Here is a 25,108-nt window from a genome sequence, read left to right as displayed (position 1 = left end):
CTTAGGTCCGCCGTGTAAAACTGTCATCACCTGCATGTACAGTCGAAGTTTACCAGCACTTCACAGTGGCTGTTAGTACATCTGACCATATGCAACCAGAATTGTGTGTGCAGTCCTGGATACGTGCAAGGGAAAACTGAACTCTTTCTATGCAAGTGGTGAGCTGTTGAAAGGGGGGGGGGGAAAGGTCTATTGTACATAGAAGAGCAATTCTAGGGAATAACAACTGAATTTTCTTGTGTCACTGTTGTATAAAACTGAGTAGATTGACAAATATTTCATATTGCAATAGCTGTCGTAACACACTAGGTCAAAGATAATTTTAGTTCTGTACCTGTTGTTCTTCCCATTATTTAGTCTCACTCAGTCATAGTTCAAATGGCTGGCTGCAATTGGAAAATGTAAAGCCTAAAGTGGTACTTCGTTTCTACAATCATTACCAAAACTAGATTTCATTTTAATAAGAAGTAAGAAATTTCCCAGAGCAAGATTTTTGGTATGCTTTAGAAGATTAATCTCCCTTTAAATAGAAAATATATGTTATCCTAAAGAAAGAAACGGGCTGCCACAGCTGGGACTACAATCCCTCAGTTTGCTTAATTGCTTAGTGTTGCTTTTATAATTAAGACCCATTAACTTGTCACATATTGATAGTGGGGATGGACCCTGAAAAAAGCTTCTAGCCTCCTGTAGTTCCGATTGTTCCTAGGAATGCGTTAATCTTCTATTGTTACGGCAAAAGGAGCAGAGTACAGTAGAAAATTGATTCTTATAAAGTGCTAGAGTTTGACTAGTGGAACACGTGTGGTTCTGTATTGTTCAGTAGGCAGCTGATAGTTAGCTTTATTCCTTCCGATGGCATTTGTTAACCTCTTACAAAGAAGATAAGATATTCACCAGGATTTATAACATGGTGTGTTAGAAATCTCTTTTTTTAAAAGATAGGTTATGCAACAATTAAACTGGGGACCTTTGAGTCCGAAAGGTAATTCACAGTCTTAAGAACACTCTGAAGAGATCTCCAAATGTTGTCATATACCTCTGCGTTAACTTTTTAGTTTCCTGAATGTATGCCAGAAAAAATACCACCAGCTGAAATGAGCAAGATCATCTCAGGGAGGAAAAAACAATACTCTGTAAAATAGCTTTTGAAGATCTGTAAAGGCCATTCTCTGCACTCCTGTAGTCTGTACAAAGATACTATGGTTTACAGTAATTCTTTTAATGTGCTTTCTTCTGTGCATCACACGTACATAAATGATGATTTGCCAGGAGCTCTAGGAGCTCTGGAATTAATTTCAGTCAATAACAATTTGGGATCAAGACTTGAACTGGAACATAGGGCATCTTTTCCTTTTTAAAAAACAATATAAGTGATAGATGGAAAAAAAATATCATTCTTTTTTTTTTTTTTTTTTTTTTTTTTTTTTTTTTTTGTATTACATTTAAAAAGCATCAGCATACAGGTAACATCAACAAAGCTGCTACCTGAGGAGTTTTCCTTTTTAACAAGCTTTCTTCAAAAATAGTGTCATTGACACATCCACTGATTTTTATTCTCTCTTCAGCATTCTACAATATTGCACAGGTATTATAAGTATACTGAAAAGATTAATCTAGAAACATTATTTTAATCAACTGTACCTTCGAAAAAGAGCTGGTTTCCTGCATACATATTTTTTCCCTGTTTTGCCGCAATTACTCTGGACAGTGTGAACTTGTGGCATAGCTGAAAAGATGAAAGCTGAATGTGAAGAAACCCTTTTGGCATGGCATCTGTGGCACACTATATTCTTTACTCATATATGCTACTTTGAGGAATTTAGTAAACAGCTAATGACTTCAAGGTTTTTCCCACAAGTTTGTTGGTCAAAGCTGGAAAGATTTTATGTAGGACAAGAATTTTCTGACATAAGTCTGTGTTGTTTTTTATGTACCACTATCTTTTGTTTTTATGATATGTTTTCTATGATGTGTTTGGTCTTGGATGCATTGCTATAAATCTAGTAAAATTATCTATCTTGGTTATTTTGTAAGACACAAAACCAAAACACTGTATTAGAAGAAAATGTTGGACTTGCTGGAAAAGGACCCTTCTAGGTCTATTAAGCACACCGCAGAGCTTAGCAAATGGCATCCATAGAATAGTTGCTGGTTGTGGAAGCTACACAATAATCATAAGCCATTTTTGTGGTTCATTAGCAGTTAGAGACTATTTTGAAGTGATGTGTGCAATATGCAATATTTTCTCAGAAGCCTATCAAACAAAAAAAAGAAAATCTGATTAAAACAGTGTCAGAGAAAGCATTGGGATGTGCTGTTATAACTTGAAATCTCATTAGACTATAACAAGTTAAAGGCAGGGCAAATTTTATGCTTCAGCAAGTTATGAGGGTCTCTTTGACATTTTCAACCACAAATAATTAGTTCATGGTGATGATATTTCAGTTAGTTCCTTCTCTTGCAGCACAGTATATTGAAGCAGAGAAATCTGTTGGATGCAGATAAGCACTTACTGAAAGTCATTATAAGGTAATAGGAAATTGTTCAGAGACCTCCACTAAAGCTTAAGTTGAATAACCGCAGGAGCAAAAACTATATACTAATGGTCCAATTACACTCACAACAACTTACACTTAATTATTATTTAATAATTTATAACTAAGATTATATAATGGTGTGTTTCACTGCTGGATTACAGATTTGAAGTAAACTGTGTATAAATTGAGGAGTATGTTCTTTTTCCTAGTGTAGTCTCAAACAGACATGGCAAATGGCATTATCTTCTGCTCAATTTGGAAGCATGTTTATTTAGGTTATTTAGGTTTATTTAAGTTAGTGATGAATGCAGTAAATGTTACTAATATTTTTATTTCTGTTGGCACAAGGCAGGAAATTACCTCGCTTTCTTGAAATGTCGATAAGGTTATTTGTGGAGGTATTGGGCTGTTTGCTAGTTAAACATCAGTACTGTTTATCTTATTTTAAAACTGAAGTGGAATGGAATAGTTGTGGTCATAGAGCAAATTGGACCAGAGCCTGGAACAGATCTTTCTGCATATTTTGAACTGCAGTGCAGTTGTTAACTCAAATAAGCTGTTTTCTTCTGGATTTATTAATGGGGAATTTGGAATAGTTTTGCAAATGGTGCTAAAGGCAAGCAGTGAAGCATATTTTAAAGTGTACATATATACCTTGATGGTTTGGTGGGGTTTTTTTGTTTGTTTGTTTTTCTTTTTAAGAAAAACATTAACAAATCTCTGCTTAGGCAAAATACATTCTTTGAAACCTACACAGTATTAAGTTTCTTCTTTTACATGGTAATTGAGTTCTGAAAAAGGGTCATTAGTTTTTTTCCTTCACTAAATACTGTATATTACACTCCTTAAAAATAAACAAAATAGTTTTAACAGAATTTCAGAGTTACTTGCTGGCAGGAAACTTGGAGGAAATTAACCTCTGAGGTCACAGAAGGCTACCATATGAGCCTGTAGTCTGTCCTCCCTTGAAAGTGAAGGAACCAGGATGTTTTCCACAAAAAACCACCTCCTTGGTGGTAATCTTTTCACTAGCTCTCTGTTCTGATTTCTATATTGAGTCTTCCAGTTGGTCGAAAGTCAAAATGGGACAAAGCCAGGAAAGTGGTTTAATCCAACAGCATGACATTTAAGGGAGGTGCTAATTCCTAAGGGGTTATGATAGCTAGAAGGAGTAGTTTATATGGGAACGTTTGTCTCGCTACTGTTCTCTAGATGTAAATCTCTTTTTGCTGAGTCTAGGCTGCCTTCAACAACTTGATGATGTTTAATCATTTAAAAAAGAACTCAAAACAGATTAATAAAATCCCCTAAACTGGGGCAAAACAGTGATCCTTTGTAAACTCTCTGAGTACAAAGTAAGACTTTTCTTTCTGTTCTTACAGAATCACAGAATGGTCAAAGTTGGAAGGGACCTCTGGAGATAACTAGTCCAGCCCCCTGTTAAAGCAGGTTCACCTAGACCAGGTTGCACAGAGTTCTGTCCAGGCACGTTTTTCAATGCCTCCAGAGAAGAAGACTCCACAACTTCTCTGGGCAGTCTGTTCCAGTACTGTGTCAACCTCAAGGTAAAGAAGTTCTTTCTCCTGTTCAGAAGGAATGTCTTGTGTTGCAGTTTGTGCCTGTTCCCCCGTCATGTCGCTGGGCACTACTGAAAAGAGCCTGGCCCCATCTTCTTAATGTCTTTTTTTCCTCTGAACTCTTCAGTGATATGCTCATTTCCCCTTTTCTGTGTACAAGAATGAGTCCTTTAAGCTGAAAGTGTATAGTCTAGTCCTATCTTTCATTGTATCTTCAGAACCATAAAATAAAAGCAATTAAATCTGGAAGAAATGAGTTACCTGTTGCTTTGGCGTCTTTCAGAATAAACAATTAAATAAAACTGGTGAGCTCAATGAGGATGCACTATATGAATAGGCTTAAAACCTGACTGTCATACTGGATTGGTTTATATTACTGCAGGCTTGTAGAAGCCAGGTAATTGTCACACGGTAGAGGATGGCTGGGTTCAGAGAGCTTCAGGGGCTGCTCTGACTGTAGCACAATGGTTCTGAGTAAGCTCTGCACATAATATTGTCTGCTGACTCTGAACAATATGGGATTCATTTACACTGTGGTGATACAAAAGGAAAAGAACTTCTGAAGAGCTGATAGGTGATGTTAATTCAGAAATATTTTCTTGTAAATAGTAGGTGATAACGACAAGAAAAAAACCTTTGTGTTGCTTAAAAGAAAATGATGCGTTCTGAAAGGGAGACAAAGTTAATACTAGACATAAAAATACATGGAAAAGAATGTAAGTGAGATCTGGAAAAGTCAGAAACACAAATTTGAAGAAAAAGGCATTACATCTGTGTGCCTAATGTAGAATGGTATAAATAATTGACAGAGCTAAATTTCAAATTGAAAAAATCCTATATTAAAAAATACAGAAGAAAATCCTTAGAGAAATGTCTGTTTTTACCCCATGTACAATTATGGCTGATTTTAAATAAATACTTGTTAAAACAGAAAAATTACTATGTTGAAGAAAAGTATTTCTAGTATTTCAGTTTAGAAATTCCGCTTATTTGTCAATACTCTATACTTTCTTCCAGTCTGTCCAAACCCAGTAGAAATTAGTGAGCATTTATAGGACCATTTGAATAATCCAAACAAATTGAAGAATTTGTTTTTATGATGAAACAGATAAAGTAATGCTTTTGAAAAAGTTAACAACTAAGGATCTGTTGTGAGCATAATTTGTTATGAACAGGCTTGATACTGACATTTAATTAATGTGGGTTGAATTCTAAGATTTTCTTTATGGCTGTATTGACAATCATCAGATAAAAAATTATTATAGGACTAACGTTATTTTCAAGATGATAACTCTAAAGGCATTATTACAAAACATGAAGGCCAGCTGAGATATAAATTTGTAGGATTCTTCTGAAAAGAAATTATTATCATTCTTGAATCGATTAGTCATAATTTTTTTTTCCTCTCCATACTTCCTTTACTTATTAAAAACCAAGGTCAAATTTTAATGACCGGTATTGTTTGACCTACCAAATGTATAAATGTAAAAGACAACATAATAATATACCATATTACTCCATTAACCTTCAAGAGTTTGTATTCACAACTAGATCTGAGATTATATTAGCAAACAAAGTTCATTACAGGCTAATGCCATTGTGTAATACTCCCTCTAACGTATCCTTAATTTATGGCATTAATCACCAATGACAAAAATTTTAACCTTTTATGGCCTCCTTTAATGAAAACTAAGTCTCACAGGATGTCATATTGTTTACTGCTATTGATGGCCAGTGTGCCAAATGAATGAATGTAACTTTCTGTTATGGTTTCTTTTGTGAGAGAAATTCTGTGAGAATCAGGGAAATACATTCATTTCCTATCCTAATCTAGAGTAAATTCTTCAAATGGAATTCTCCATGGTAACTAACACTGGAATTCTCAACCAAAACTAGTGAAATAAAGCTTTGTTCATCATCTTTTGCTCTCCAGAGAGGTGCTGTTAAATAGTGTGTTCTCAAAATTGAATTACTTAATTTATTCAAATTACTTATATTACTTCAGAGGACAAAAGGAAATAGACGTAGTAAAATCAAGAAATAGTTTTCATTTTCGTTTTCCACTAGATTTATTAGTAGGCTTTTTGGATGTGAGTATGAGTATAATGATCCCAATATGAAAGATGGTAGAGTAGACCTTTTTCTCAGAATTGTTAAATGGGCAATCTAAAAATGGCTTAAAATTTTAAATTGCCTCAATCCCACAGAGATAATATTGTAAGGCTTTTCAATAAGAAAAGCCCTGTGTTGTATAATGTTTATTTTTTCATTTCATTTGTTACTAAGTACAACTGCAGCATGCAACACTGGCTTTTTATATTGTAAGAGTTCATCCACTCCTGCTGTTTTTTTCCCTGAAGTTGTTATCTTCTCTTCATGAAGAAATAATGTAATTGATTGTGGTAGAAGTCAAAAATAAAGGATTAGGATGACTCCATGTGGGGAGTGGGCATTAGGAAATAATATAAAATCACAGAATGGTTTGAGTTGGAAGGGACCTTAAAGACCATTTGGTTCCAGCCCCCCCACCACGGGCAGGGACACCTTCCACTGGAGCGGGTTGCTCAAAGCCCATCCAGCCTGGCCTTGGACACTGCCAGGGATGGGGCATCCACAGCTTCTCTGGGCAACCTCTTCCAGTGCCTCACCACCCTCACAGTAAAGAATTTCTTCCTCATATCTAATCCAAATCTGCCCTCTTTTAGTTTAAACCCATTCCCCCTTGTCCTATCGCTGTATGCCCTTGTAAAAAGTCCCTCTCCAGCTTTGTTGTAGGCCCCTTTAGGTACTGGCAGGCTGCTGTAAGGTCGCGCCAGAGCCTTCTCTGCTCCAGGCTGAACAACCCCAACTCTCTCAGGATTTATTCACAGGAGAGCTGCTCCAGCCCTCTGATCATCTTCGTGGCCCTCCTCTGGACTCTCTCCAACAGGTCCATGTCCTTTTTAAGTTGGGGGACCCAGAGCTGAAGGCCATACTCCAGCTGGGGTCTCATGAGAGTGGAGCAGAGGGTGAGAATCACCTCCCTTGACCTGCTGGTCATGCTTCTTTCGATGCAGCCCAGGATATGGTTGGCTTTCTGGGCTGCAAGTGCACATTGCTGGGTCACATAATGCTTTTATAAAAAACCATACCAAAAAAGGTTCACTCCTTTTAAATAAAAGTTGCATATCTTTCACCAACTGAGAAATTTCAAACACCATTTAAATGTTTACAATAAGAAAAATAGAGAGAAGTGTGTGTATGTGTTAGGAGGTGGGTGAGATGATGTAGTACGTATCAGAAGTAAACTGGCTAAAAATATGAGCGTTCCTAAAGGGTCACTGTGAGAGTGAGGGGCAGAATTATTTAAAAGGCAGGTGGGATAGAAAAAAATTTGTTTATGACACTTTTGAGGAGCCATAAATAGTATGTTTGCAACTGCTTCGTTTTTCATTTTGCTGCTTTGTTTAGTAATTAAAATACTTTAATTATGCACTCTTTGGAGAGCAGAATGAACAATAAATTTGTGACATTCTGATGCGAGTAAATTCTTTTGAGACCTCTCTACCTGTTATTTATATTTATTTACTTATTTATTTACATGTATTTTGTCAGTATTGTTGGTGGAACTTGCATGTTACATGTCTGGCTGCCTGACTCCTGCTGCCTGATTATTTGTAAAGCAGCATACTACTGCTGCCTTCTACTTAATATAAAAATGTGGATCAGGATGAAACATGAGTCTATGATACGGTGTTCCTGTGGCTTGAGTTAGCAACCGCACCATGCACCTCGCCTCTCAAGAGGGAAGGGCTGGTTGGTGGCACATGCTAAAGCCCGCGCCAGCGCTGCTTTGTTCACCATGCTAACCAGGTTAAACAGACACTGGAATGTGCTGTGATCAGATCTAGCTTTCCCAACATAGATGTACTGAGAGCCAGGGCAGGTGTACTGAGACAAGACTGTCAGCTTTATTCTAATTTTAGTATCTTGCGAAGAGTATTGAGACTGAAGTCTGTGTTGGGCAATAGCCTAACTAGAAATAATTGGCTTGCAGGAGAAAACCTTTTTTCACTTGTGGTTTGTGAGGCTTCCTGTGGAGCATTTCACTGTCTCCTAATTTGAAATGAGATACTGCAATAGAATTCACAATCCAGTCTGTGTCCACAAAGCAGGATTAGTGGGACCTGGGTCATACCCAAGAGACTTTATTCTAGAAGTTTCACAAATGATGAATGTGCTTGTCTTGAAAATTACTTAGTTGATGCTCTCTGGTTCAGCCATTGTGGGTATTGGGCAGTCCTGACTAGCATGTGGAAGTAGTCTATGTGCTGTAAGTTAAAACAAAAGATTAGCATGTCTGCTTTTCTGTGAATACAGATGAAATAGATTAATATGGGACTTGAAACTGATACTGATTTGCTTTGAAAGATATATGTAGATTTAACTTAGGTTGACAGCATGTGTGCAGCTCTAATGAGAGTACATTTTAGAATGTCATTTTCTGATGAAGGTATGTAATGTGTACTCAAGTAGTTGGGTATATAAACCCTGCACTAATCATAGGTTCATCATGAGCCCCTTTTTGGAGTTGCTAGCTGTAAACTTGGGGGGGATCTTGAGAAGGACCAATGTCTTGGTAGCTAGCACAGTATGGTGAGCATATTTCATGATGCAAATCTGTGTGGGTTACCTGTAAATGACTGAGCAATTTTCCTTAGGTCTGTGACTGAAATTTAGTCTCTTTGTAAAGCTCCCTTCTGTGTATCAACAAGTATTAAGTCTTTATACACTGAAATTGTGTGTAGATTGAGTGTAAAAGGCTTGAAGGAAGACTTGATGCTGAATGTGATTGCCATGAGTGGACACATGGAAAAGAGTTTAGCTTGTTGAAACATTCCAAACTATTTGCAGTGGAAAGGACTATGGAAGTCTTGAAAGTTGAGAAGACAAACAACTTTCTTTGATTACTGTGCTTAATCAATTCCCACCCCTCCCCATCAAATGCTGGTCTACCTATCCTTGCCTAATTTAGCTTTGTCATTGCATTTCTGCTATTCATCTTACTTACAAAAGTGGTGACAGGGATCTGTTTAACTAACTTGTTTGTAGTGCTTCAGCATTAAAGCTTTGGGATCCAAGTTGTGTCATCCTTTGTAACAAAGCAGCACGTGGTTGTATCTAACATTTTATACCTAAAGAGTAAGCCAAAACTTTTGGGTTTCTTGATTTAGGAGGAAGAAGACCGTCCACTCTGGATTATGCAAGAGATGGTAAATGCCTTTGAGACGGAGCAGACTTTTGCCTCAAAATCAGCAAAAAAGAAAGTGGAGTGCATACTGTTTTTTCTCCAGCACGACTTGGCTACACTTCTTCCTCTTCCTGTCCTTTATGGGTCTTACAGCTTCTCTCATTTGGAAGTACTGTTTGATTGGAGAAGCAGGTAAGGAAACTCCATCTGCTCCTCAGAACAACTGGGTTTTATCTGATGCATGTATGAAAGGAGTGCAATTGTCCTCTATGCCTGTTCATATAGTTTTGTTGTCCTTCAGCTGTGGATGACAATAATCAGTGAATAATTTAAATTAAATATGCAACAAACATGTTGTAAGCATGTTATATGTGGTGCTATGTGGTTTTGGGCTTCAGTTCTTTGAAGTCTAAGGTGGGGTTATGTTCCCTACTCTCATGTGAGAGGATGAGCTCCATTGTTCCTTTCCTGAAATGGGAACTGTTAGAGGAGGGGCTAGGAACGCCTCTCCTGAAAGCACCTAGCAGTATGTGTGAATCCTATTAAGATAAAGCAGTTATTTCCTGACTATATTTAAGGGGTGCTTTCAGAATAGGGGTTTGTGGTCATCTGTCTTACAGCACAACTGGAGCTTCATCAGGGCACGTATGCACCCTTCTAGCTCTTTTCACTTCTGTAAGTCGTTAACTGACTGGAAATAGTTTGAATCTGTAAAATTAAAAAACTTGATTCACGTTGCTGTGTGATGTACTTCCTACTTTCTGCATATTTGTATCTTTATGCACCACTATGTTGAAAGAAAATCTTATGACTATTAAGCTCCATATAGGCCATGTAGTTATGTTATCAGAGGCCTAATGGTACAAAACCTTCATTATGTCCAGAATCTTAAAATACATGAATATAAATATGAATTTACTGCTTTAGGATTTACAACTGTGATATTGTTATCCCATACTTATGAAATGGGGAAAAAAAAATGCTTCTGATTTTGCTGCTAGTATTACAAGTTCCTATAATGGTTTTGGAAGATGTGCTATTTAGTTAAATTCAGATTCAAAGGATTCTTTTCATGCATGAAACAGGTAGATAGTGTCTATCACAAGAATGAGAATAAGGAAAGGAGATGAATGCGGTAGATTTTTGTGAGTTTATATTATATACAACATTTCATAAAAGACATACTGCAAACATGGTTTTGCCTTCTAAGCACATACTTTTAAGCATAACTAGCTTGGGATCAGAAAACTGCAACAGGTAGGCTAACTAGTCTAAATGTAGCCATCACATAAATTGATTTGCTACTGGGAGTCTTTGAATTTTAATGATTACAATAGAATAAGGCAATGCGATCTGAATCAGGTTAAATTTCCAGGAAAAAAACCGATTTATCACTGCATCTGATGTGGAATTGCCTAGTATCCTGTTATCTTATAGGGAGCAAAGACTGACGTAATGAAAAATATTTAAATCATGATTTCTGAGGAGCTATATCGTGGGGATTTAGTTAAAAGACAATTTCTCCCTCTAGAAACCTTGATTTGCACACATTTTTCACCTCAGGTGTGTATTACAAGATTTCTAGCATGCAGACCTTTCAGCAGACAGCATGCTGTTTGTTTATATTTATAATTGCTAATCCTTAAAGGAACCTGTTTTGTTATCAAAATAAAGTCTCTGCAGAACGTGTGCCAGGACAATAGTCACTGTTGCATCAAAGGTCTAGTACTAATCAAGTAGGTGGAAAAAATCCCATAAAGATAAAGAGAACAGAATGAAGTGCCTGGAGGGAGTGTTTTGTGTCAGCCTTCCCTGCACAGTATGTCATAAGGATTTAGCTGAGGCTGAGAGATTTTTACTTAACTGCTTTATGTACGGGAATGTGTGCAGCTCACAGAGCTTGGTATGCAGAACTCAGAGTTAACTTAAAAAGAATTATACAAGATGAGTTGTAAAAAGATTAAAACTTTGACATTTAGTGAAGCTGATAAACTGTTAGGAATATACGACTGCAGTGAAATGAAACACTTCCATGCAAGGATTTAAGGGAATATGCATTTGTGACGTGACAAAGCAGGTACCTACATTTATCTGTGTAGCTAATGACAAATGATGATAGTAATTTCTGAAACTCTTAAGAGAAGGAGGCTTTGAAAAAGTGAAATCTACCTTTAGCTAAACTTTAGCTGTGCCACAACAGAAGAACCATACTGATGCTTGAAACATCCCAGAAAATACTTGATTTCAGACTAAAAGTTAAATAGAAACCTACCATGATCTTAAATATTTCAACAGCTTCTGTGATTATTTTTGTTGAGAATTCTGTGTTCCATTACTGTAGTTCCAGAAGACTTCATTGGAAATTCATTACTTTTCCCTCTTCCACATGTTGTGAGGGAAGTATTCCACATTTCTGAAGTAATAGATGAAGCACAGTGAGATGTCAGAGGAAATGCGGGAAGTTTCAGTGACATAGGGTTCTAATTCTAAATCTTCAAACTCTCCTAGTGCACTGTTCTTTCTCTTACATGACTATTATAATGTATAGCTGTTAATTTAGTATCTATGTATATGTGGATATTTTTAAGCAAAATTTCTTTCCTCCTTTAAGCAAACGTTTTTTGTGAAAGTGATTTTCCCAAGTTTATATTCTTTGAGACTAGGGAAGAGCAGCCCAACTGCAGATAATATCTGTCTGCATTGCTGTAGCCCCAGTGCGTATCAGGTTGTCAGTTATTAGGCTCTGTCCAAACCTGAAGACTTAGTCTTTGCTGTAATACAACCACTCAAGTTTATTGTGAGGGAGACTTGGCTAACCACTAGAGGCTGAGGCAGGGTGGCTAGTGCCAGCCCTTCTTTTTCCACAGCCCTTTCACCAGCAGTGAACCAGTGAGAGAAGAGGTATGGCTGGCCCCCTGCACTCTCACTCTGATGAACCTGCACTTCTGTTCAGAACTGTTAGTCTTTTGCTTTGTTCACTTACCTTATGCATTCTGAGTACCTGCATTGTTGCAATTTGAAGGATGAATGTTTTTTTTCCCCTAAATGTAGCAAATCTGCCCAACATTATGTTTCACAGGTTAAGAAAGAGTCTGAAATGAAGCTGAGTAGAAGGGTATGAAAAGAAAAGCTACTAAGATTAGGACTTTGCAGCCAGAGAAAGTAATAATGCCACCCTGACAGTCCCTTTCAACATAAGGCCTGGAGGACATCACACAGAATTATATTCAAAACAAAAGGAGATTTTTTTTCAGAAAAGCTGGTAGCAGCTGAAGAACTAGAAGTGCCTAGAAGCTGTGGATAAATGGCTTCAGAAAATGATTATTGCATAAATATTTGGATAGGAAAGTTCTCAAAATTAAGTATAAGGGCATCATCTCTTGTTCAGGAATCCTCTGAGCTGCAATTTATTAGAAGAATATCTGGGGGAAGCATCATTATATGTGAACCCTCGTCTTACTGCTGAGAATAGATCCTGAATTGTGGATGTGCATGTTGTCTGACCCAGCAACCTTTCCTATGTTCTTGTTCAAAGGAAAGTCAGTCTTAACTTACGGTTGTAACTATGTAAACAAGCCCTTCTTTGAGTGTGTTCAAACCCTTGACTGAGCTAAAGTTGTTGCCTGCTGTTTAAATCCTCCTGTGCTGTCTTTTCTTCACTTCTATCTCCTGACACTTTGACTTCAAACCAGGTATCTTCATTTACTTTGCATAACAAAACCTGGCTGTATATATCACCTGAAACTTCATCCACATTTAAATCCATGTCATGTTAAACATCTCTTTTTGTTCAGGAAAGAGAAGGTAACGCTTCTTTATTCTTAGCTTCTTAAGAGGTTACAGTGCAAACCCATGTGCCAATGGACACAAAAAAAGGTCACTAAGGTTTCTTTAGTAACAGTTGCAGTCAGGGTTATAAAGAATCTATAGAGAATCCATTCATGTAGTAAGATGATTGAAGAAGTCTTCATTTTCACCTAGATCTTTTTTGTCAGTGTATGAGATCGGGGGGAATGGTTTGATCCATAACCCATCTGACTATTCCCCAGCAGGCTCTGATGGGAACCTTTAGCAGTTTGTGCTTCATTTAAAAAATAAAGTTTTTTGTGATTTTTTTTTTTTTATGAAATACAAATCTAATTTAAAAGTAAGAGCTGAGGAAAAAATTCTATGCTGCCCATAACAAAAGGAAATGCTTAGTGTCCATTTTATGCAATCATGAATTAAACACTAGTTTCACAGCACAGTGACCCATGCTTGCTTCTCTGACTTTTTGCTGCTTCACACTGAGATGTTGATTAATCTAGAAACAAGATTTCAACTGCTTCAAGTTGAAAAGAAAAGCAAGGCAATAGATTAGCTTTTCCAGTTAAAGCAGGAAATAAAAAGGTAAGTGGAACTGAAATGAATTAACAGTAGATAGCTAAAATATTCTGACTTAGTGGTGCCAAACTACTGCAAGTCTGATGTCCTCGTTAGCACAAATGCAGCTTCTTAATTGCCATGATCTTTCTTCCTTTTCTTTTTATTTTTTTTTTTGTCCAAGTGAGCCATTGAAACAAATATTGCATTATGGTATTCTAACGAGACAAAGCATAAAACGAGTTCAATGACCGTAAGTCCAGCATGTCTGACTCTTGCAGGAAAAAACTGAGTTGAAGTATCAAAGCAGCAGTATGCCATTTTCCTTTATATGCTGGTAAAGGTGACAGAAAAGCGTTGAGAACCCTTGCAGCCTATTGAACTTCAGCGAATTATCTTCTGCGGCGTAAGAAGCCACCTGTGAACTGGAGTTCCATTATAAAGTTAAAGTGAACCAAGAAAACCAAACAGAAACCCTCTTTAACTCAGTCTGCAAGTCAGCTCAGATTGGCCCTGAGGTTTCTCCATGGTGTGAAGCTGGCTGTTCTTCCTAATTGTCCCTGCCTTACACACATTAGTTGCAAGTGAAGCGTGTTGCCTTATTCAAAGAAATAGATTTCAATCAGAAGATAAAAGGCACTCAGACATGGTAGCTATAGAAAGGAAACCTTTTAGGTGGCAAGAAAACTATAAAGCTTTCCTAAATATTAATGTATTTCTTCTTCCATCAACTTGCATGCCTCTAAAACGGAATCAACAGTTTCGTGAACTCAGCTGTGATTGCTCTGGATTCAAGTAAAATGTAACAACCCATAAACCAATGGAAGTTTTATTTTAAACCAGATGATGTGCATAATTTTCCTCTGTCAAATACTGAATTCTATTGATAGCAATGAGATTGAAAATTATTCACAGTTAATCTAAAATAAAATATTTACCATAAAAAAATCAATTTGAATACAAATTGGAGTGACTCTTCATTAAAATGAAAATGCATATAAGCCTACAAATTTCACTTGCACTTATTGACTATAGAAAACAGTTATTGAAACAAAATTTTTCATCATAAAAGCAATAATGGTGGGTCAAAAGGCTTTTAATAGCAACAGCACTAGCTATACCTTCCTTTAGGGAGTTGCTGGGAATGTCTCTTTCTGTAAGGACATCTGCAGCTTTGAAAGCTTTGCTTGTGACACTCTGGAGGCATTGTGCAAAGCCTGTGAGAACGGTTATTCTTTTATCCTGTTCCCTCCAGATATCACTGATTTGCTTCTGGAATTTGAGGTTCTCTAAAATGGTTACAGCAATATTCTTTTTAAAGAGGATTAATGTCCTTTAAATTTAGTGCTGTATTAATTACAATGCAATCTTTGTTTTTTAGATTTTTAATATCTGATAGAAATTCTGTGGCTTTGTAAACATATGTTTTTTTTTTTTTTTTTGGGTGGTGGGTTTTGTTTTGGTTCCCCTCCTCACTTGGCAGGGAGCGAATTAGCCTTGGACTAAAGAGGGGTAAGGTGAGAATAGGTTAAAATGATCTTTTTATTCTGAAGCTGGAATTGACAGATTTTCTGGTAGGAAATATGTCAGAGCACAAGTGATTTCTGATCAAGGACTTGCATTATCTTATCTCAAAAGTAAGAACTGGAGAAAATGATCAATAAAGCAAACAGAGTAATTCAGAAATAAAAACAGTGATAGGGAACTGCTGTGGTCATTCTATATAAAGTAAGTCACGGGACTTTATACTCCAGTTTAAAATTTAAAGAGTGAAGAATTCAAGTAGTGGGGAAACTTTGGTCTGACAAGTTGGTCATAGGATGTTTTAGGAGTTGAAAATCAAAGATGACGCTCATATGGGCATGTCCAGCTCCTAAATACAATGTAGTGGCTTTTTGCGCAAAAGATGGACGTGGCAGGAACAGTAATTTCCTGTGTTCCTGCCTAACTTTTCTCTCCTTTGGAAGACAGGAAAACAAGGTATGGAAACTTTTTTTTTTTTTCCCCATAAGAAATTTACTATCAGTGGAAATGTTCTCTCTCACTGTAGTTGAGTCAGCCAATTAACTATACTTAAAGGTCATTCCTACCAAATGCTGAATGCACTAAATACATTCTTTGACAGAAGCAAGGTCACCTGTTCCATATGTTTGCTTTCATTGTTAATAACATGCTCATTTTTTATGAATGTTAAGCTACATTAATGTAATTATGTGTGACAGCTAATTTTCTGAGTGATAGGGAAGTGTTTAGGGAGTAGATTTTTAATACCGTGAAGAATCATCTATATGTTGAAAATTGCAGCCTGGTAAATAGGTTTGTACTGGTGAGGACAGCTCACCAAACAAGTCAGCTGAGGGAACAAATTAATAATTAAGGTATTGAGATGTAAGGATATAAAAAAAATAGTTTAGGTCCTTGGAGGACAGGAGAACTGCTGTTCTGGGTTTGTCTTGTTTTTCTAAAGAAAGAATAATTCACAAGCAGAGGTCAACTGTTATTAGAGAAAATGCACAACAAATCTGGTTGGCTTTTTAACTTTTCAGTGTCAGCCTCTAAGGACACGGGATGGGATTTTCATGTTTCTATAATGCGTCTCTTCCTGAAATTACTGGGGTTCTATTTACACGTTGATCACTTCGTGTTGAAGAAGTTCATAGTGAACTGTTTCCTGTGGGAGGAACCCCACGCTGGACCAGGGGAAAAGTGTGAGTAGGGATGTGCGGCAGAAACAACATGTGATGAACGGACTGTAACCCCCATTTGCCATCCCCCTGCGCTGCTAGGGGGGAGGAGGCAGAGAAACTGTGAGTGAAGTTGAGCCCCAGAAAAAGGAAGGGGTGGGGGGGAAGGTGTTTTTAAGTTTTGATTTTTAGTCCTCATTACAATACTCTGATTTGAATGATAATAAATTAATTTCCCCAAGCTGAGTCTGTTTTGCCTGTGATGGTAATTTCTGAGTGATCTCCCTGTCCTTATCTTGACCCACGAGCCTTTTGTTATATTTTCTCTTCCCATACGGTTGAGGAGGGGAGTGACAGAGTGGCTTTGGTGGGCACCTGGTGTCCTGCCAGGGTCAAACCACTACACAATAAGTGTCTGAAAAACCGTCTCATTCTAGGAAGTATTAACAAGCAGTGGTGTCAAATCTGACTGTGAAGGATATTTATGACACATCTCAAGTAACAGAATTGAAAACTTAGTAAGAAATACATACTTTTTTCCAAAGAGTGATAATTCATCCAAATGCCTTAGTTTTGAAATAATTTTCGTTCAAGTATTTATAGTCATGTCTTTTCATCTTGTATGGCTTTCTTAAGAGAAGAATTTCTGCTTTGGCATATGAATTGTAACTGCTGATTTGACCTTTCAGCTACTGTAATCCAAATCCCTCCATCAAATGGAATACAGCATGGCAGTAATCACACCATGCCTTATCTTAAATAGCTTCAGTGATGGTGCCATAAATTGGCAATGTATTCTTGTGGGTTTTATTCTCATGGGAAAACAAAATGTTTTCTAATTATCATATTTGTTTTAGCTCCTGATAAGAGGATAGGATGTCTCATGTTTTTTTGTTCATCTCCCACAAACTTCTGCAAGGGAAGGCATGATTGCTATGTTTATTCATCAGAAATGAGTTATTTTTTGTAGTATTAATCAACAATTTCCCATTTAGGATTTTGTAGTGTTTAGTGAAGGTAACCTCATTGTTGGCTCCAGAAAACCCCGTAAAATATGCTGGATTTCTCACTACATAACCATATGACCAAAAATTGTGAAGTTGGAATTTATGGAACAAACAGATACTGTATCACTAAAGATAAAAGGACACAACACAATCCTGAAAGAGTATTCTATAAGTGTTGATTCATAATCTCTGTTAACTGCCTTTGGTTAATGTTTATTAAATAGAAAACCCCCCTATTTTCTCTTTATTTTGCTTTATAGAAATAGTATGAAATGAGACTGAATATCAAGTAATATTAATTTTATCTTTTTCCATGGACAACTTTGATTCCAAAAATTAGGAGAGAATATTTATTTCTATATACAAGAATATAAGAAGTGTATGGAATTCTTTGTGTTCTGCAGGTGATATGACTCGCTTTCTCGTGTATTCTGCAATCCTTTATTTTTACTGAGTACTCAGTTGTTGCCATACTGCTGGGAGGTTGTAAGAGGTGCTCACTGGACATGAAGTTGCTGGTTCTTTGCATGAATGTGATTTCTTGTTGAGATATCTGCCACTATGGTAGGAAGGGTCATATGAAGTCTAAAAATGTCCTGATGTCCAATTCCAGTAAATGGGAATTATGAAGTAAGCCAAAGTAATATTGAATGTGTAAAATGTGAATGATGTAAAAAAAAAAAGTCTGTGATGAGAATTGGAGCAAATGTTAAAGAATTGTAATCTGGATTAGCATTCTGGCATTCAAGATTATGACTACATCAGAAGTTATTTTTTGTATAAAATCAAGTATTGAATCCAGTGAGGTGGTCTCAGTCACCTTAGTGTGACATTCAACTTTTCACCTATATGTTTAGGATATTAACAGCATAACTCAAGATAAAATTTGGTGCTTTTTATCCTGAGGCAGTTGCATGGACTTGTTTGCTCCTTATATGCTACATGAATGCCTGCTTGGAGGAAGTCCATGGGCTATAGCCCTGAGGAGAAGAGGGGTCCAGGAAAGTTGGTTAATTTTCAAGGATCGCCACCTCCAAGTGAAAGAATAGTCCACTCTGATGAGCAGGATGTCAAGCAAAGGTGTTAGGATGCACTGTTCATTTTGAACGAGTAGGGAGCTCCTGACAGAACTAAAACATAATGAAAAGGATGTGTACCAGAAGTGGGAGCACAACCAGGTGATCCAGGAGGAACAGAGAGACGTGATTTGAGCCGTATGGTGACAGGCATAGAAAAGTCAAAATGTACTTGGAGTCTGAAGATGTTAAGAGCAACAAGAAAGGCTTCTACAGGCATATCAGCAGCAAAAGAAGAGTAGGGAAAATGTGGGTTTGCTGCTGAGAGGGGCACAAGATCTGGCAACAGAGGACGTGGGGAAGGCAGGCATGCTGAATGTCTTGTCTTGGTCTTTATTGGCAAGACTGGCCTTCAGGAAACCCGAGTCCTTTAGACCAGTGGGAAAGTGCAGAGCAAGGAAGCCATACCCTTAGTGTAAGGGGATCGGATTAGGAGACTTTTAAACAAATTGGACATGGCACCTGATGAGCTGTATCCATGAATGCTGAGGCAGCTGGCCAAGGTCATTGCAAGTCAGTTGGGAGAGCTTCCTGAGGACTAGAAAGAAGCAAATGTTCCTCATATCTTCAAGAAGGGCAAGAAGGAAGATGGAGAGAACTACAGGCCAGTCAGCCTTACCTCAAACCCTTAGAAGATGATGGAGCAAATTTTCCAGAAACCACTTCCTAACATGTGGAGGACAAGAGGGGTGATCAGGAGCAGTCAGTGTGGTTTTCTGAAGGGGAAACCATGCTGAACCAAGCTGACTGCTTTCTCTGATGACATGACTAGCTCATTGGATGAAGGGAGAGCATCGGTGGTTCTTATCTTTACGAGGCTTTTAACACTGTCTCCTGTATCATCCTCACAGACAAACTTAAGATGTATGGATTAGTAAAGAGGACAGTGAGGTGTACTGAAAACTGACTGAACACCTGGGCTCCAATGGTTGTGATCAGTGTCACAAAGCTGAGCTGTAGGCCACTCACTGGATGTTAATATCAGTCAATAACCACGTAATACAGTATAGAATAAGTTAGAAAATGACCAAGTAAATCCAAATTCAGTATTTTAAAGCAATGCATGTTAACTGCAAAAATGAGTAGTATTTTTATTAGGAAGCAAACCCTCAGCTTGAAAAATGGAAGCAACCATTTTTTTATATCTTAGAGAAGCCATTAGAAAGAGGTAGAACACATTAAAATAGATTTGCCCAAACCCAGGTTACAAATACCACTTCAAAGAACTTGTTCTGCAATACTAGTGAAGGAAAGTGAGTGATGTGAAAAAATTGTGTTTTCTGAAATCCCCAAAGTACATAAGTGGGGAAAAAAATATTTACCAACTGTTCTATATGTTTAAGCATGAGTCTTGTCGATGCCTGCCTGAAAGAATAACTGTTACATGGTCATTGAAATGTTGTTAGCTGTATTGTTGTAAATGAGCACGACATGTTTCATAAGTACAGCAAAGAAATATTTCAACATATTTGACAAAGAAATCCTATTTAAATATAGCAATTACACAGAGAGGCTGGTACTTTTCATTTGACAATTTGGAGACCACTTTGTGATAATTCCGGAAGAAAAAAATTCATACATAGGTTACAGTAGCTCAGGTATGAAAGAGAAAACTGCTGGTTTTTGTCAGGTATCCCTCTAATGTAGACATTGGCCACTTCTTTCTGAGAAAGAGTAGTCTTTCATTTTCAATCTGACCCACGGTTCTGATTTAACAGTATAACCTACACTCTGAGGGAAAAGAAAATGCAATTATCGGCTGGCTCTGGTTTAGCTGTGGGAATGGGTAAGTGGCAGCATGTGATACAGGTTAGGCTGCCTTCAGTTTTCTTTCAAGTTTCAGTGGCTTGAAAGGGCTCTTTACAAGAATGTTGATTTTTCTGGGTTTTACATCGCTTCCCCCCCAACCCTTGTGTGTCCCACTCTTCCTAAGGCGTGCTTATTTGCAAGCCTTCTTGTTTTGCATGTCCATCTCACCTCTCACTGCTGCTCAGCAATCCTTCATGCAAAATTCCCAAGGACTGTAGATGGAAATATGACAATATGCACATTTGAAAAGAAAAGTTCCGCAGATTTAAGGGAGCTGTTCATTCTACTTTGCTTTTCCAAGTAAAATACATTTCAGAAGAGATCCTCTCTCTTAATATATGTAATCTTACTTGATGGGAGCAAAGTTGCTATTGTGCTTTTGAAGTGTTTTAATTCAGCATTCTTTTTTCTGAGACTTGCAATATCAATGGTATATCTTATAGTCATGCAGTGATGACCGTGTATTTCATTTTTATAACATGGGCAGATACTTTATTTATGTTTTATGCAAAATAACGTAGCCAACATAATTAGACGGTAATTTGTGACTTCCAATGTAAACATTTTAGGAACTGTGTAGTCAGAAGCAAGTGCTAATTAGAGAGCTGTTAGCTAAACATATATAATTGGGAACAGACTGACAGGCTATTACAAACAGCAGGCTATTTATAACTCCATGCTGTTTTTAAATTATATTTTCTTTAATAGACTTTGGACAATGCATAAGAGGAGAGTTTCATGACTTGATCTGCACTTTAATTTCTTTAAATAAAATGAAACCTTGCAAATGTGAATGCCACACAGGCTAACTGTGATAATTAAAAAGTATTATTAACTAGATGACTTTCTGGCTGTGCCATTTTCTAATTTCTTTAGGAGTGTGGACTCCCCAAAGAGAGTTATAAATTCAAGTATTACTTAATTACGCTTTTAACAATAAAGGGCACTTTAATCAGCAACCTCTCAAAAGCCCTTGTCTTGTAGTCATTTATTCAAACAATGAAAAAGTCAAGAGATACTTATATTATAAGGTCTTCTGAAAGTACAATGTACCTATTCACAGGCCCTAATTTATGTTGCAGCTGTTCCTATGGACACTTACCTTTTCATATCAATATAAAAATATTATTTTAACTGTTTCAGCTGAGGTGTGATTTACTACAAGGATTTTTTTGCTTTTTAAACAAAAACTTGAAAGATATCTGGGCATTGTGATCATGCTAATAGATAGGGGTGAATATGTGAATTCTGATAGTTGTCCACTAAAGAAAGTATTATATTTCGGAAGGTGGAAAAGCTAAATGTACCCTGGAGACAGTTTAAAGTTGAATGAGTGTTTTTATCTGGATTTTCGAGAGAGAAGTGTGTTAGTTTCTTTTTAGGATAGCTTCTCTTTGGAAGCTGGGAGAAGAATTGATGAGGGTGCTGGAGGGGATCCTGTGAGGCTGGTAGGATGCTGGTGGGTGTTGGCAAGTTCATGCTACACGTGCAGGCTCAGCTCAGGCCCCAGCAGGGTCTATGGAGGATGAGGCAGCCATGGACTTTAAAAGTTGCACGGAACTCTCCATTTATAGAGAAGAGTCACTTGTACAGGTGAAGAGTACTTTCCAAGACCCGCAGGAAGAAAGCCTTCTGCGGCGAATGAAGAGACGGGACGCAGCTTGATGCAAGCAAGTTGTCCGTTTATTAGTGATTTTCTTACAATTATAAACGTTTCTATCTTCTACATTTTACACAGTGATTGGTTAAATCTTAAGCGTAAAAAACACTGATTGGTTGACATTTAAGGCACACTGTTAAAACAATAAGAACTGATTAGTTTACCTTGTCATAGCAACAATTTCTATTCTAAGATTAAGGGATTTCTTCCTACGTGACTTTCTTAATTAATAAAGTTCCTTATCGGCACTATCCATTCCCTTATCCGGCTACTTGTTCCTCTTTGTCCATCTGGTTGCCATCTCGACTGCAACGGCTCAAAGAGTCTGCAGTTAGCTTGCTTCTTTGTTCCCAGGGCTTGTGTCCTACAAGTTCTAAAATGTCTCTATTCATCAGGCTAACAGTACTTGGACTCTTGTCCTTGCGGCCTTGTCCTGCAGCCTTCCTCTTCCAAACGTAAAACTACATTTTGGAATAAACAGCAATCTACTGTGCTGCTACATGAGTGAATGGACTGCACTTAAGCAAACAAATGAGTGTCAGGGCTGACACTATGCCATATGAGATTCTTCATACTCATTTTGAAAATACATACATAGACTGAATAACACTGTCATTGCTGAATTCTTCTCTGGTTGGCAAGTTTAAACAACTTACCATGTGATAAAAAGGGCTATAAGAAATATACTAGTCTCTATTCTGCTGTGTTTTTTTTGCATCCACCATCTGTTATTTATGTTTTGTTTTGTTTTATTCTTCTCTGTGTACTGTTTAACCTCTTGTTATAGTGTCTGTGATTTTATTTTGTTCCAGAATAAAGAAATGAACCATGTGGAGGAAGGTTGTGCCACACAAACCCCCGATTACAAAATTTTGTTGAAGAAACTAAATGTGAGAGGAAATACTTTCTTGCAAGTGCAACTCCATATATTTAAATTCATCTCCTTGATATTTCTGTTCAAATCTAGCCTATATTTTGTTATCATGTAATCATATGTAATCACGCCTTGTTAAATGGGCATGAGTCCAGTTTAACTGCATATAACTAATACATTGTTTGGATTTACACCACTATTACTTTTGGAACCAGAAACTGTGAGTATATTTGTAGTCCTCAACTGATCAAAATGTTAATTATCTTTTATAGTGCTGTAAGATCCAAATGTTCATCTTCAGTGTCCTCACTATACATCTGTGAGTATGGATTTGCCTTTAGAACATGAACTTTCTCATTTGAGGTTTTATAAATAGTGCTTTTGGTTCCTAAGCCAAAATTACCACTTTTTCCAACACTAGCTACAGAGATGATAATCTATATTATTGCTAGTTGTTGCCTTGTATTATATTCATCCCTTAAAGTGAAGAAAAGCAGGCATGATATATTTATAACTGGTTGTCTTTAAACAGATATTAAATACTAGGGACTTATAGAAAGGTTGCTGTACTTTTTTGTATTTTTTGTTTTTTCCTTCTCATTAGAGTCTCAAGATGTCTAAATGAATCTCCCACTAATCCCTTTATAATCCCTAGGAGTTTATGAAAGCTGAGAATTAAGTATTATTGAACATGCACTGTTACAAGAGCAATCAGTCATAAAGAAACATTTCTATCAATATACTTCAGCTATGGGACAATTTGCATTAATTAAACACAACAGTATAAACAAAAAAAAGCAACAAAAAAATCGTCACTATTATTTCTATGCTGTGAAGAAATGGGTGCAGCTGGTGCAGCTTAGCTTTGAGAACATTATTGGTGTTTACAAGTGCTCTTATTGGGTCTAAAAGAGTTTCTAGATATGGCATATACAGAAGTAAAACTGGAGTATTATTGACAGAATATTCCAGATGTATTTTAGGGTATACTTTATCAAAATATTCTGTTAAGCGATTGATACAATGCCTGCTTTTGAAAACTTGTATTTTTACCTTCTTTGGTTTATTACAACTTTAATAGCCTGTGCTACTATTTTGTACTGCATTTAATGTCTGCTTTTACGTGCTTCATTTTTAGTCAGCTGCTATGATGTCTATGAAATTAGTCAATCCGTGCTTAAAACATGCTTTGGAAATAGAAAAAATAATAATAAGAATACATATGGCCTTGAATGGAACTGTGACTGTGGGTGGGAGTAGATTTGATAAAGTTCTGTGCTTTTTGCAGGTAGTGCTATCAAGTAATCTATTCATGGCTATTTGCGGAATTAAGTAGTTTAAAATGTTGAAGATCAAGTATGCTTTTATTTCTACTCTATAGACAGATTGACTCATCTTTAACTCATTTTAACACTAATTAGGTGTGATAAGAACTGTTTTTGTGATAGCATTTGCCTCCTGTTCTAAAAAGAAACCAAATGAGATGGAGGAACAAGAATATCTTCAGTTTGCACTGTTTTTGCTTTAATGAATATATGTTCTCTGCAAACATGGAAACTAAAAATAATATAAAATTAAGACTTAATGAGGAAACAGGGCAGGTTCTGTTGCAATTGAAATTGCTTTATATTTGAGTTAGCTTCTTTGAAAATTCAAACAAATAATGGTAAAATATTTTTTCTTATATTCATCATAATTGTTGCTTACATTGCATTTAAAATACAGCTGTGTTAGTGTGCACAGGAAGAAATGAACTGTCCTGATGTAGAAGCCAAAGGCAGAAACAGCAGATTTAAACTAAAGTGCTCTCAGATTTCTTACACCATTTCTGTGAAGTGATCACACATCAAGAAGATTGTGCAGGTACAATGTGAAGAGCATGACACAGTTCTTGTGGCAATGTCACCTCTGCTAGGAGCTGTCAAGTCTATTTATATGTAAACTGGAATTGTTGTCGAACAGCAGCATTCCCTTAGTTTTAGCTTTTCTGATGAAAGAGAGCTAGTTCCAATAAAATCTAAACCCAAGAGAGTTTTTTTTACATTTAAATGTGAAGGCTGAAACTATCAAATAATTTTCATATTTTAAGCATTCTAAAACTAAAATTCTGTCACATACTCAGAGAACGTGTACAAATAGATATAAAGCCTTATTCAGCTCCTGCTGAAGCTAGTTGGAAGTTGATGAAACTATAGGATGACATGACAGACCTCACAGAACACAGTAGCATTTGGGAAGGAGCTAACTATTTAAAGTCTCTGTGTGTTAAATTGTCTGAGTTTAAAACTG

General features: G+C 36.9%; 1 long non-coding RNA gene across 2 annotated transcripts in view; it reads left to right on the top strand.

Annotated features, from left to right (window-relative positions):
* Positions 1-127: 127 nt before the first annotated feature.
* The window catches only part of LOC308073097, a 271,143-nt gene continuing 246,162 nt past the window's right edge, over positions 128-25,108 (top strand). For both annotated transcript variants that reach the window (XR_013931903.1, XR_013931904.1), the window contains exon 1: positions 128-25,108. This exon is cut by the window's right edge and continues 20,958 nt beyond it. This is a non-coding gene — a long non-coding RNA (uncharacterized lncRNA).

This window comes from Falco punctatus (assembly GCF_963210335.1).
Source record: "Falco punctatus genome assembly, chromosome: 14".
NCBI classification, from domain to species: Eukaryota; Metazoa; Chordata; class Aves; order Falconiformes; family Falconidae; genus Falco; species Falco punctatus.
The sequence above is the reverse complement of the archived record's forward strand: the minus strand, read 5'-3'. Positions and strand labels throughout refer to the sequence as shown.